Consider the following 12,031-nt stretch of genomic DNA (forward strand, 5'->3'; position numbering starts at 1 on the left):
AAAGATGTTTCTTAGGAAAACATCCTTTTGTTATTTTCCATCTTCTTGTATGAAAACTTTATTAACTGGAAAAGATCTTGAGTTGAAGAACGAGTTATAATCCCCTGAGAAGTAATATCTGGATATGACGCAAGCGAGTGTTTCACAATGCTCTAACTTAAGAGTTGAACTTCAAATTTGTCTCCCTTAAAATCTTCACCATGTGGTCACCATCAAGGACGTAGATTTGCTCTTGATATTGGTGGGGACATACATTCCTAAAGCTGCATTGAACAGCACAAATTCAGTTTTGCACTTTTAAAAAACATGAATAAAATACTTAATAACATGAAATAAACACTTAATAATACAAATAACAATCCCATCTCATGCTGCAGAAATCAATTCACATGATTTTCCTGCAGTCGGGCTTTGAGGAGGTATTAATTTTTGAGAAATTCACACAGTTTAACTGTTTTATCCCGACTATTGTTTCTCAATCACGGAGGCCAGAATCGAATTTTGATTAATTGCACAGCCTCGGTTAAGTTTTGCATCGAACTCGTAGTAAACTTAACTTACTAAGGGTGGATGGAGCATTATTTTATTTTAAAGTCAATTAAATTATTGGTAGGGACATTTCAGTAATTGGTGGGGACAGGTCCCCTCCATCCATGTGAATTCTATGCCCTTGGTCACCATAGTTTCAACTAGTTTTAGTGTTTTTTCTTTAATTTAAGTATGTGTTTAATCTAAATGCCAAGATACTTATTGTTGACAAAATTACAGAAAAATGACACTTAACAACTGTCTTGTAAAAACATGCTAAAAGGCTAATTGCATGCTAATAAATATTACGCTAAAAACACATTTTCATGTCAATTACTTGAAACATGGCTTTCAGTAACATTTTATGTTAAACATCTTTCGATAAATGTCCACATTTGATCAAGAGTTTCAGATGTAAATTCTTCCACATTTCACAAATGTTTCAAAATAAAGGTTTCCAAAACCACACTTTCACATGTGCAAAAAGTGATTTCTTTTGTAAACATTTTCAATGACATTAAATAAATAATGATGAAATAATATGTAAATTAACTCTTATTTTAAAGATCATGATGATTTAAGGCATGCGCTAACCAATAACTGAATTTAACTACAACATGAGTCACATGAGTTCATGTGTGAATATGCCTTAGTACATGTTTGAGAATTAATGTATTAATTAACACTTTAATTTACGTTAAAGAAAATTAACCAGTTTCTGGAAAAAAAAAACATTGGCACAAGAAACAAATACCTCTCACTCTATCTCACTCTACTGATTGATTGATTGATTGATATGAGTGTATGTGTTTTGTATGTGGAAATACAGTGTACTGTTTAACATAGGCTCATTCTGAAAATGTAGCCCCATTTTTGTTTCTGGAAAATGCGAATTATGTAGCCCAAACTATGTACGTATTGCTGCATTCCGTCTTTAAAATGAATGCTACGATGCGGTATATTGCTGTTCCTTTTCACTCAGCAGGCACAAGACATCAACATGACATTAGATTGTCGTGTCATCGACGTTGCGTTTTGTTTGGAAATGAAAAACAGGTTGAGGTCAGAACCCACTGTCAGGTCGACGTCAATGTCCAACGTCCAACTTAAAATCAACCAAATATCAACATCTAATGATGTTACAGCTTGACATTGTGTGGACGTTACCAATATGACCAATATCAGCCATTGGATTTAAGTTGCCATACCTGACAAATAAATATCAGTATTTGACATCAATATGACGTTGGTTTAAGATGTTGGCTTGATGTTGGATTTTGGTCACTTTCCAACACAACTTAAAATCAATGTCATTTGATGTCGTTATTGGACATCAAAATAAGATTGTTCTCAGACGCTGACAGGACATTGAATTTTGGTCACATTACAACCTAAATTTAACTTAATATTAACGTATTATGACGTCGTGTGCCTGCCGAGCAATAACTAAATGCACTACAGAATGTTGTTTACACACATCCACAAATTACATGTAAATGCATCAGCTTTTTTACAGCGTAATACTCACTACTTACTACTTTTGAGTAATTTTGAAAGGTCTACCTAATTATATCTCATAAATACATCATATTTGAGTAATGTTTAAAACAGATACTTTTACTCACACTACATTTTAGGCAAGTAATAGTACTTTTACTTCAATGTGATTTTTTCAGAACTCTTTCCACCACTGATCATCCTCATCATCCATGTATCATTATTGTAAAGTGTTACCAATCCTTTAAGATGTGTTTGTCACAAACTCACCAAATTAGTAGACAAGAAAGTTTAGTTTAGCTTTCTGTGCAAATCTCCAACTTTCAAACTCTCAAAGCCATTCCCATTATATTATTACCATCTATTTTTAATGCTTGACAGGTGAGAAACCTATTAGTGCTCATAACTAGCTGCCATTTCTTTTACAAGGACCTATCAGCATTTCCTCCTCCATCTTTTATACACTCAACAGTAACACACCCAAGACTCATTCATGAATAAGACTAATGAATTATACATGCAGTCATTCCAGCTGAAGTGCACCACAGCCCTTTGCTTTCCATTTGATGTCTCCCCATTTATTATAACTGTTGTTTCAGCAAGTCCCAAGCACTAAGCGTGTCTGCTTACTGTACCTCCATCACAACAAATTTGCCTCTAGTACTGTTCTAATGTGCCGTTAAAGCTCAATTCGCTCAGGGTTTTTCCAGTTTTCCATCACTTTGCCATGGTGAAGTATATGATGACTGCAGTAGCGTAGACTCATCTCCAGGGACATCCGCTGTGTAGCCTAATTGTTGAGGATGTGCGGAGGTGGAAATGAGATCAGCTTAATTGTGTATTTTCCGCTTGTTTGGGCCAGTAGTGTAGCCGCCGCTTCCACTGGAAGAGCACCACCAGGTATTTTTCCACTTTTAAAAGAAAAGCAGAGTAAGATTTCTCGGTGACCTTTTGAAAAGGATGATTTATAATGGCATGGATATTTAATAACACACCATTATAGCTAAAGTGATGCTTCTAGGTGTGTATACAGAGTCATCAATCAGGTGCCCTTATTATGTTATTTTGCAGGCTCCTGATTTTATTCTGCAATAGGTCTACATGCATCCCAGGTTAATAAAAAAACATTTATTTTTTTTCATAGTGTCTAAAACTGTTCAGGCAAGAATCTGTTATAAGGTCTCTCTAATTCAAGGCCTGTCTAAGGGCGTTTTCACTCCTGCAGATTGTTTGGTTGGTTGTAAAACAGGGATCAAATTTGTTACATTGAATACGTTTACATGGACATCAGTAATTGAACTATCTGCCTTAATCTGAATAGGACAATAATATGATTAAAGGGTTTTCATAAGTTGCTTTTTCAATGCTCCTTTTATGATCATATACATGTTATAGGCTAGCACGTCATTTGATTAACAATAAAACAATAATTAAAAACAATAAAGAAAAGCAAATAACTTATGATCTTAGTTGAAGAGAACAAGCTATTTTACATGTTAAGGAACAAGACATACACATTTCAATCAAACATTATACATAATGGGAAAACATGAGAGAGATTCATGTAACATACAGTGCATCTGGAAAGTATTCATAGTGAAGGATTCGGATTTCTGCTTTCCAATCCGTCTCATCATGGACCAACGTTTATCCTTTTCTCATCATCTTGTTTCTCATAATTTTTTATTAAATATTATTATTTGATCATTTGAATGAGTATTTAACTTTGAATTGATTTTAATTAATGAATAAGTGAACACATTGCTTAAAATAAGAATGTTCTGTGCCTTTGCCTGTCTCTTTATAACTATTTTCAGAAGCCACCAAATTAGGTCAGAGGTCACATAGACCTTGAGTGGAACTGATGGCTGAGGACTGGATTCAACTGTTTCTATTGTTATTTCTAGTAGTTATTACTATCTAAAACAGGGGTCTCAAACTCAATTTACCTGGGGGCTGCAGGAGGCAAAGTCTGGGTGAGGCTGGGCCGCATAAGGGATTTCACAAAAAAAAAGTCCTCAAATGTCATTATTAACAGTTTTAATTATTTCTTCTGAACATGAAGTGTCCTGAACATTAATAGAACATTGAGAGAAGATTATGAACAGTTCTTGCTGCCAGAGACTTGACAGCGCTTCTTCTCACAAATCTGCATCACATTTGGCTTTAGAGCGGAAGCAGTTGAGACCCTCAGTATGGCTTGGGGGAACTCACTCAAAACTTCCATTCCCTCACTAAAAAAGGCGTATATATGTATAAATAAAACACCCCCACCCCACTCCAGTCACATCAGTCTGTGCCAGTCTGTATCTACCTATAATATATATAAGATGCAGGCTGTAGCTAGGTAGGTGGCAGGCTGCAGATAGGTAGCTAAGTGGCAGGCAGGGGCGGGAACAGCTTACCTTGGTTCTGGCCGGCGCGAGTTCCCTCCTAACACTTCCCGCCCGTCACAGCGTCTAACAAAGGGGCGGGGTGCTTGGTGACATCACCGGCATCCCCGCCCCTTTGTTTACACGGCGGGCGGGGAATGCCAGTGACCGCTGTGTACGGATAGAATCAGCGGAGCGGGGAGCGCTCTCTCTCTCTCCGCTGATTCTGTCAGTGTACAGCGGGCCGCGAGTTTGAGACTCCTGATCTAAAATGTCTAAAGTGATTTTGCTATTTTTACAGTTAAATCTTTTAAAGTGATTCTACTTTTATTCAAGATAGACTTTGTATAGTAAGAATATAATGGCCTAAATGTAGATTATACCAGTTTTTAACCAGTTTTGATAAAGACGGCTGAGAGTACACTCAGCCTTGGATAAGAAACAGATTATACTTTATGTGTGTGTGTTCTATTTGATTGTTGATCCGTTTCACAGGTCTGGAGTCAGCTCTAATCAGTCTAAGGGATGTCTGATGTTTATGCTTAAGATATTGTTCAGAATATACGCACAAACCCCACGTGGAAATTGTCCAAGTCTATCTGTGTTTTAACCAATCAGGTTAGAACACCTATATGTATGACACAGTTAATGACGTCATGTGAGAGTATAATTGTTATTGATTGGTGATTGTAAGCAGAGCGGCCTAGGAACTCATTGTGAGTGTTGAAGCTGGCTTCTGCGGATGAAACTGCAAACTATCTTCAGTAAACTTGATTTATTTATTTAAATCTCTGACTCTGGCTCTTCTTTATCTACCAGACTGGTCATTCTTTGGGTTAAACTGTATACTATCCCTACAATAGCACTTCACTTTCTTTACATTTTTTTATGTTGCAGCCTAATAACAAAATGGATTGAATTAGTTTATGTCTTCAAAATCCTGCACACAATACTCCATTATGACAATGGGAAAAAAAGTTTTTGGAAATTTTTCCAATTTATTAAAAAAAACCCCTGAAAAATCAAATGTATATAAGTATTTACAGCCTTTGGCGTGAATCTCAGGTACATTCTGTTTCCTCTGATCATTCTTGAGATGTTTCAGCAGCTTAATTGGAGTTCACCTGTGGTAAATTCAGTTGATTGGACATAATATGAAAAGGCTACACCTGTCTACATAAGGTCCCAGGGTTGACAGTTCATGTCAGAGCACAAACCAAGCATGAAGACAAAAGAATTGTCTGTAGACCTCCATGACAAGATTGTCTCAAGACACAAGGCTGGAGAAGGTTTCAGAAAAAATTCTGCTGCTCTAAAAGTTCCAATAAGCACAGTGGCCTCCATCATCCGTAAGTAGAAGATGTTTAGAATCAACAGGACTCTTCCTAGAGCTGACTGGCCATCTAATCGAGTGACCGACACCGCTGGGAAGAAGGGCCTTAGTCAGGGTGGTGATCAATAACCCGATGGTCACTCTGTCTGTGCTCCAGCGTTCTTCTGTGGAGAGAGGAGAACCTTACAGAAGGACAACCATCTGTGCAGCAATCCAACAAATCAGGCCTGTATGGTAGAGTGGCCAGACGGAAAAAACTGGAATTTGCCAAAAGGCATCTGACGGACTGTCAGACCAAAAGAAACAAAATTCTCTGGTCTGATGAAAATAAACTTGAACTCTTTAGAGTGAATGCCAGGCGTCATGTAAGGAGTAAGCCATGCACCGCACATCACCAGGCTAATATCATCCCTACAGTAAAGGATGGTGGTGGCAGCATCATGCTGTGGGGATGTTTTTTAACTGCAGGAATAGGAAGACTAGTCAGGATAGAGGGAAAGATGAATGCAGCAATGTTAAGAGACATCCTGAATGAAAACCTGCTACACAGTGCTCTTCACCTCAGACTGGGACGATGGTTCAACTTCCAGCAGGACAATGACCCAAAGCACCCATATGCATTTGTTTATATGGCAAAAAAGCCTTTTTCACCAAAGAAGGCTTACACATATTCCAAAGGCAGATACTGGTTAGATCAGGGCCTAATGTGTGGACTTTGGGGGTTTTACGATGTGGTCACATGTTGATTGGTCAGTTTGAATGTGTCAGCATTTGGGCTTTGGTCACATAGTCAAGAAAGAGACAAAATAGCTGGTAAACTTTGCTCTGTCTCTTTTCCTGGTCTGTTCTGTTTACAACCCATCCTTAAAGCACACCGCCAAAATATCAATGGAGTGGTTTCACAACAATTCAGTGAATGTCCTTAAGTTGCCCAGCCAGGGCCCAGACCTAAATCCTATTAAACATCTCTGGAGATATCTGAAAATGGCTGTACACCCTTCGCTTCCCACCCAACCTGATAGAGCTTGAGGGGTACTGCAAAGAGGAATGGGCAAAAATTCCCTACGACAAGTGTGTCAAGCTTGTGGCACCATATTCAAAAAGACTCGAGGCTGTAATTGCTGCCAAAGGTGCATCAACAATGTATTGAGCAAAGGCTGTGAATACTGATGAACAAGTGATTTTTCAAGTTTTTTATTTTTAATAAATTTGCAACAATTACAAAAAAATGTGTTTTCCACACTGTCATTATGGGGTATTGTGTGTAAAATTGAGGAAATAAATGAATTTTATCCATTTTGAAATAAGGTTGTAAAATCAAAAATGTGGAAAAAGTGAAGCGAAATGAATACTGAATAATTTAACAGAGGAGAAAGTGTATCATGTTTATAAAAGATGCAAAGCATGTAAAAATAAAAGTAGAAATCTTAAAGAGAAATTGTATACTTTAGGAAATCAGGATTTCACATTAAATGGTTTATTAAAAGATGGTTTAAATCAGAGGTGAGCAAACTCGGTCCTGGAGGGCCAGTGTACTGCACAGTTTAGCTCCAACTCTAATCAAACACACCTGCTTATAAATTTTTAGTGATCTTGAAGACTCTGATTAGCATGTTTAGGTGTGTTTGATTAGTGTTGGAGCTAAACTGTGCAGGACACCAGCCCTCCAGGGCCAAGTTTGCCCACTCCTGGTCTAAATTCAGGGAGAAAAACAAAGGCAATTATAAGATTCATTAGGAATACCGGATTATGCAATAGAATTTAGGAATCCGTAGTTCAGTCTCCTCACACTCTATCACAGTAGGTGGCAATATGCACCTATAAAGATGGTTCACAACTCGCCATAAAACCAAGACAAATGAGAAGAAGAAGGTTAATGTCATTGTGTCACCACGCTATCCACATTTCGTCCGGTTTCATTTTGGGTGTTTAATTTTTAAATTGTCGACTGCAGTTTGGCACTTTCACTTTCGTTCAGGAACATTTAATGCATGTCCCTGTGACAAACGAGATATTTGATGCAAGTATGTGAGTATACTGGAAGAGTGTAGTTTTAATGGAATTTGATTCCTCATGCCGTATGGGAAAAAACCTTCAGTGTATCGCCATGTAGGTGTCTGTGGTTCTTCACTGACTCGGTAGGTGCAGAGAATAGTGTTAAAACAGTTGTGTGTGTACAGACTATCCTGTCGCAAAATGCAACAAAAACATTTCTGTACCGCACATTAAAAATTATTCTGGCCTTATGCCATTATTTATTAAATATTGACTCCTAGTGGACACTCCAAAGACTCTTTCAGTTTAGTATCAGTAAATCGACCATTTTAAAATCTTCAGAGCACATGGTGCAGAGCAGAGTGTAGACGTGCATTCACATCCATCGTACATGTTTCACCCTTAAGATTGCAAAATCTTTAAGTGTAACGAGGAGACTGACACGGAGGGATCCATTATGCAGTATTTATTAATCACAACTTCACTCAAACACACAATATGCACCTGGGTGCACACACACACACACACACACACACACACACACACACACACACACACACACACACACACACACACACACACACACACACATCCACAGTGGTAGTAATGGTTTCAAGAATGACGGTGAACAGACACAGAGTGAGTTACCAGGCATGAGTAGAGAGCAGTGGGCGTGAATCAGAGTCCGTGTATCAGGCTTGGGTCAAAGGCAGGCAGCGAGAATCAGAGTCCGTATATCTGGCGTGGGTCGAGGGCAGGCAGCCAGAATCAGAGTCCGTATATCAGGCGTGGGTCGAGGGCAGGCAGAAGGTGAAGCAAAGTAAGAGACAGGCTGGAGTCGTACACAAGAGATCAGGCTGGATATAACGCTCAGTAATGCTGGCCGGGGCTAAACAAGACTTCGCACTGACTGAGTGTTTGAGTGCGGCTTATAAGAGGTACGTGGGTCGTTAGCCTGATTGAGATCAGGTGTATGCGCAATCAGTGTAGATGGATGATGTAATGCTAAAAGTCCGGAGATGGCGGCCTCTGCTGGTCAGCGAGGGGAATGACCGGGACCGAGTCGGTGACAGTAAGTTTGAACAAATATTCATAAATTTAAATTAATATGAATGTGTATTTTGTTTAAATATATTGTGTAAGTACTTGGATATATTTTATTCTGTGTGTTGAAGTACTTGTGAATCTGTTAGACTAAGTTATCTTCATGTTATTTTTGTCATTTTATGTTACAGTTTTACATGTTGACCTTCAGTAATAGGATTATAAACCCGGCATACTCCACATGTCTTAATCTGATTTCTGTTTAGTCGATTATGACCTTATAAGATAATCAAAATCACTGTATACATATTAAACTCTTAATCAGATTATTGTCTTAATCATAATAAAATCAGATTATTGGTTTCCATGTAAACATACTTACTGTTGATTTTATTAAAATGTGACAAATTACATGTGGACAATGTGACTTCATGTGGATAACAAAAACATGGCAAAGTACATGTTGCTTCTCAGTCAATTATTGCTTCTATTTTTAACATTCATGATGTCATTGAGAAGAACGTTCGAGGTTACAGAAGTAACCCTTCGTTCCCCGAGGAGGGGAACGGAAGTGCCATAGAGTGGATTGATTGAAATCCACGAAATGGGTGGATTCGGTTCAGAAGCCACTTGTCTGAAAGAGTATTGAACGGGCCAATGAATGCAATGAATTGGCAGCGTAAGCTTGCACAGGTGTACTTCATTGCCAATTATCCCAGTATATAAGCACACCTGGAGCGAGCAGACGCCATCCTTTTAAGCTGAAGAGACTTTCAAACAGCTAAGGGACAGTCATTATGGCGACGGAGTATGGCACTTCCGTTCCCCTCCTCGGGGAACGAAGGGTTACTTCTGTAACCTCGAACGTTCCCCTTCGGTTGGGGAACTTCAGTGCCATAGAGTGGATCGATTGAAATCCACGAAATGGGAGAAGTATGGAAAGCGCCATAATGACTGCACCTTACCAACGCCCCCGATGAGGGGATTGTCAAGCAAGCGTGACGCACCCACATCATGGGAGGCTCGGTCCTCCAACGTGTCCCTGGCCCTAATTTATCCTACTTCAACAGAAGTTTTACGGATTTAGATATATTTTTGGGAAGTCGTGAGCATCTAGATAATTCTAGGAAAATACGACAGTACGTTGGGAAGCGTGCAATCCCGATAGGGAGGACGCTGCGGAGGCCATCCGTTACCCAAGGGGGGATAGATGGCAGAATTTACACATGGACTAGCCCTAAAAAGGGGGAGTACGCATAGCAAAAGAGTGGTTAGCGGGGAGGAAAGACACGGGTCCGCCCAGGGGGGGGGACTTAACCGTGGCGGAATAAGCATATGGGATCGCCTAGTGGGGATCACGCATAGCAGGCACCTTTACCCAAAACGCGGGCTGACCAGTGGGCAGACCTACAACGTAGTGGGCCAGCAAGTGACTCCTCCGCTGAGTCAGTGCTGGGGGCCACGGAGGAATCTGCAGGGCTCACCTGACGGAGAACTTTACTGACAGATAAAAAGGCGCACGTACCTCCGTGTTAGGGAGAATGGCGCAGCAAGCGTGTTTCAACACCCTACCGAATTGTTTCCTCAATCACCAAGGGTTACCTAATACCCTTGAGGAAACCGGCTCCACTCGCAGATTGTAAAACCTTGCAAATGTGTTGGGTGTCACCCAGCCCGCAGCTCTACAGATGTCTGTTAGAGGGGCGCCGCGTGAGCGCGCTCGAGAGGATGCGAAGCTCCGAGTGGAGTGCGCACGCGCTCTCGGGGGACGCGGCTCATCTCGGCTCTGATAGTGAAAGAAAGGCATCCACAATCTAGTGGGAACTTATTTCGGTACGGCACTTCCCTGCTGCCAACCGCTATAACAGACGAAGAGCTGCTCAGATGATCTAAACTCTGAGTGCGGTCCGGATAATACGCAAAACGCGAACTGGACAATAATAAAGGGCTGGGTCTGCCTCCTCCGAGGGCAGCGCTTGCAGGCTCACTACCTCGTATTAAAACTGAGTGGTAGGAACCTTGGGCACATATCGCGGGCGGGGTCTCAGGACGTGAGAGAAAGCCAGCCCAATTACAGGCACGAGTCACTGACCGAAAAATGCCTCCGGGTCCCCGACCCTCTAATCGATATCAACGCGACCAGCAGAGCTGTCTTCAGGGACAGAAAGATACTGAGTCGAGGATCGAAGGGATCTGACGCGGCTTGTGTAGCGAGGGCGAGATCCTAAGAGGGCATGAGAGGGGGGCGACTTGGATTAATTCGCTTAGCCCCCCTGAGGACCCGGATGATGAGGTTATGCGTTCCCACGGTGCTGCCAGCCACCGCGTTATGAGATCGGAGATGGCAGCCACGTAACCTTGAGTGTGGAGGGCGACAGCCTGCTCTCCAGCTTCTCTCGGTGTAAAGAAAGCACAACGCTGATCTGGCAAATTACGGGGGTCTTCTCAGCGAGAGACACACCATTCAGTGAATAGACTCCACTTCAGGGCATAGGCGCGCTCGGGGAGGGGGCTAGCCCGAGTGACGGTATTAGCCACCGCAATCGGAGGTTACCTAAGTCTTCCTCGCGTCTAATGACCTCCAAAGATCGGCGAGGGTGCCAGGTGGTACCCTGTCCCTGAGAGAGTAGGTGCTCTCTCGAAGGGACTGCCAGGGGAGGGCTATCGCGAGGGAGAGCTCTGACATCCAGGTCCGGTTGAGCCAGAGGGGCGCAACCAGCAACCTGTTCCTCGTCCTCCCTGACCTTGCACAGTAACTGCGCGAGCAGGCTCACTGGGGGAAACGCGTATTTGCGCATGCCCCGAGGCCAGCTGTAAGCCAGTGCATCCGTGCCGAGAGCACTCGGTCAGGGAAAGAACAACTGGCAATGAGCGATCTCGGGGGAAGCAACAGATCGATCTGGGCTTCCCCGAATCGCGCCCATATCAGCTGAACAGACTCGGGGTGGAGTCTCCATTCTCCAGGACGTAAGGCTGCCGTGAGAGCGCATCGGCTGCACGGTTGAGCTTGCCTGAATATGAATGGCGTGCAGCGATTTCAGCCGCGGATGACTCCAGAGGAGCAGACGGCGGGCGAGCTGAGACATGCGGCGAGAGCGCATACCCCCCATACGGCTGATATACGCCACCGCCGCCGTACTGTCCGTCCTGACCAGCACGTGTTGCCGCTCCAGCACCGGAAAAAAATGGTGGAGAGCGAGGAACACTGCCAACAGCTCCAGGCGATATGCCAATGCAACTGGGTACCTTTCCACAGGTCCGC

The sequence above is a fragment of the Danio rerio genome, chromosome 10 (assembly GCF_049306965.1).
Source record: "Danio rerio strain Tuebingen ecotype United States chromosome 10, GRCz12tu, whole genome shotgun sequence".
Classification (NCBI taxonomy): domain Eukaryota; kingdom Metazoa; phylum Chordata; class Actinopteri; order Cypriniformes; family Danionidae; genus Danio; species Danio rerio.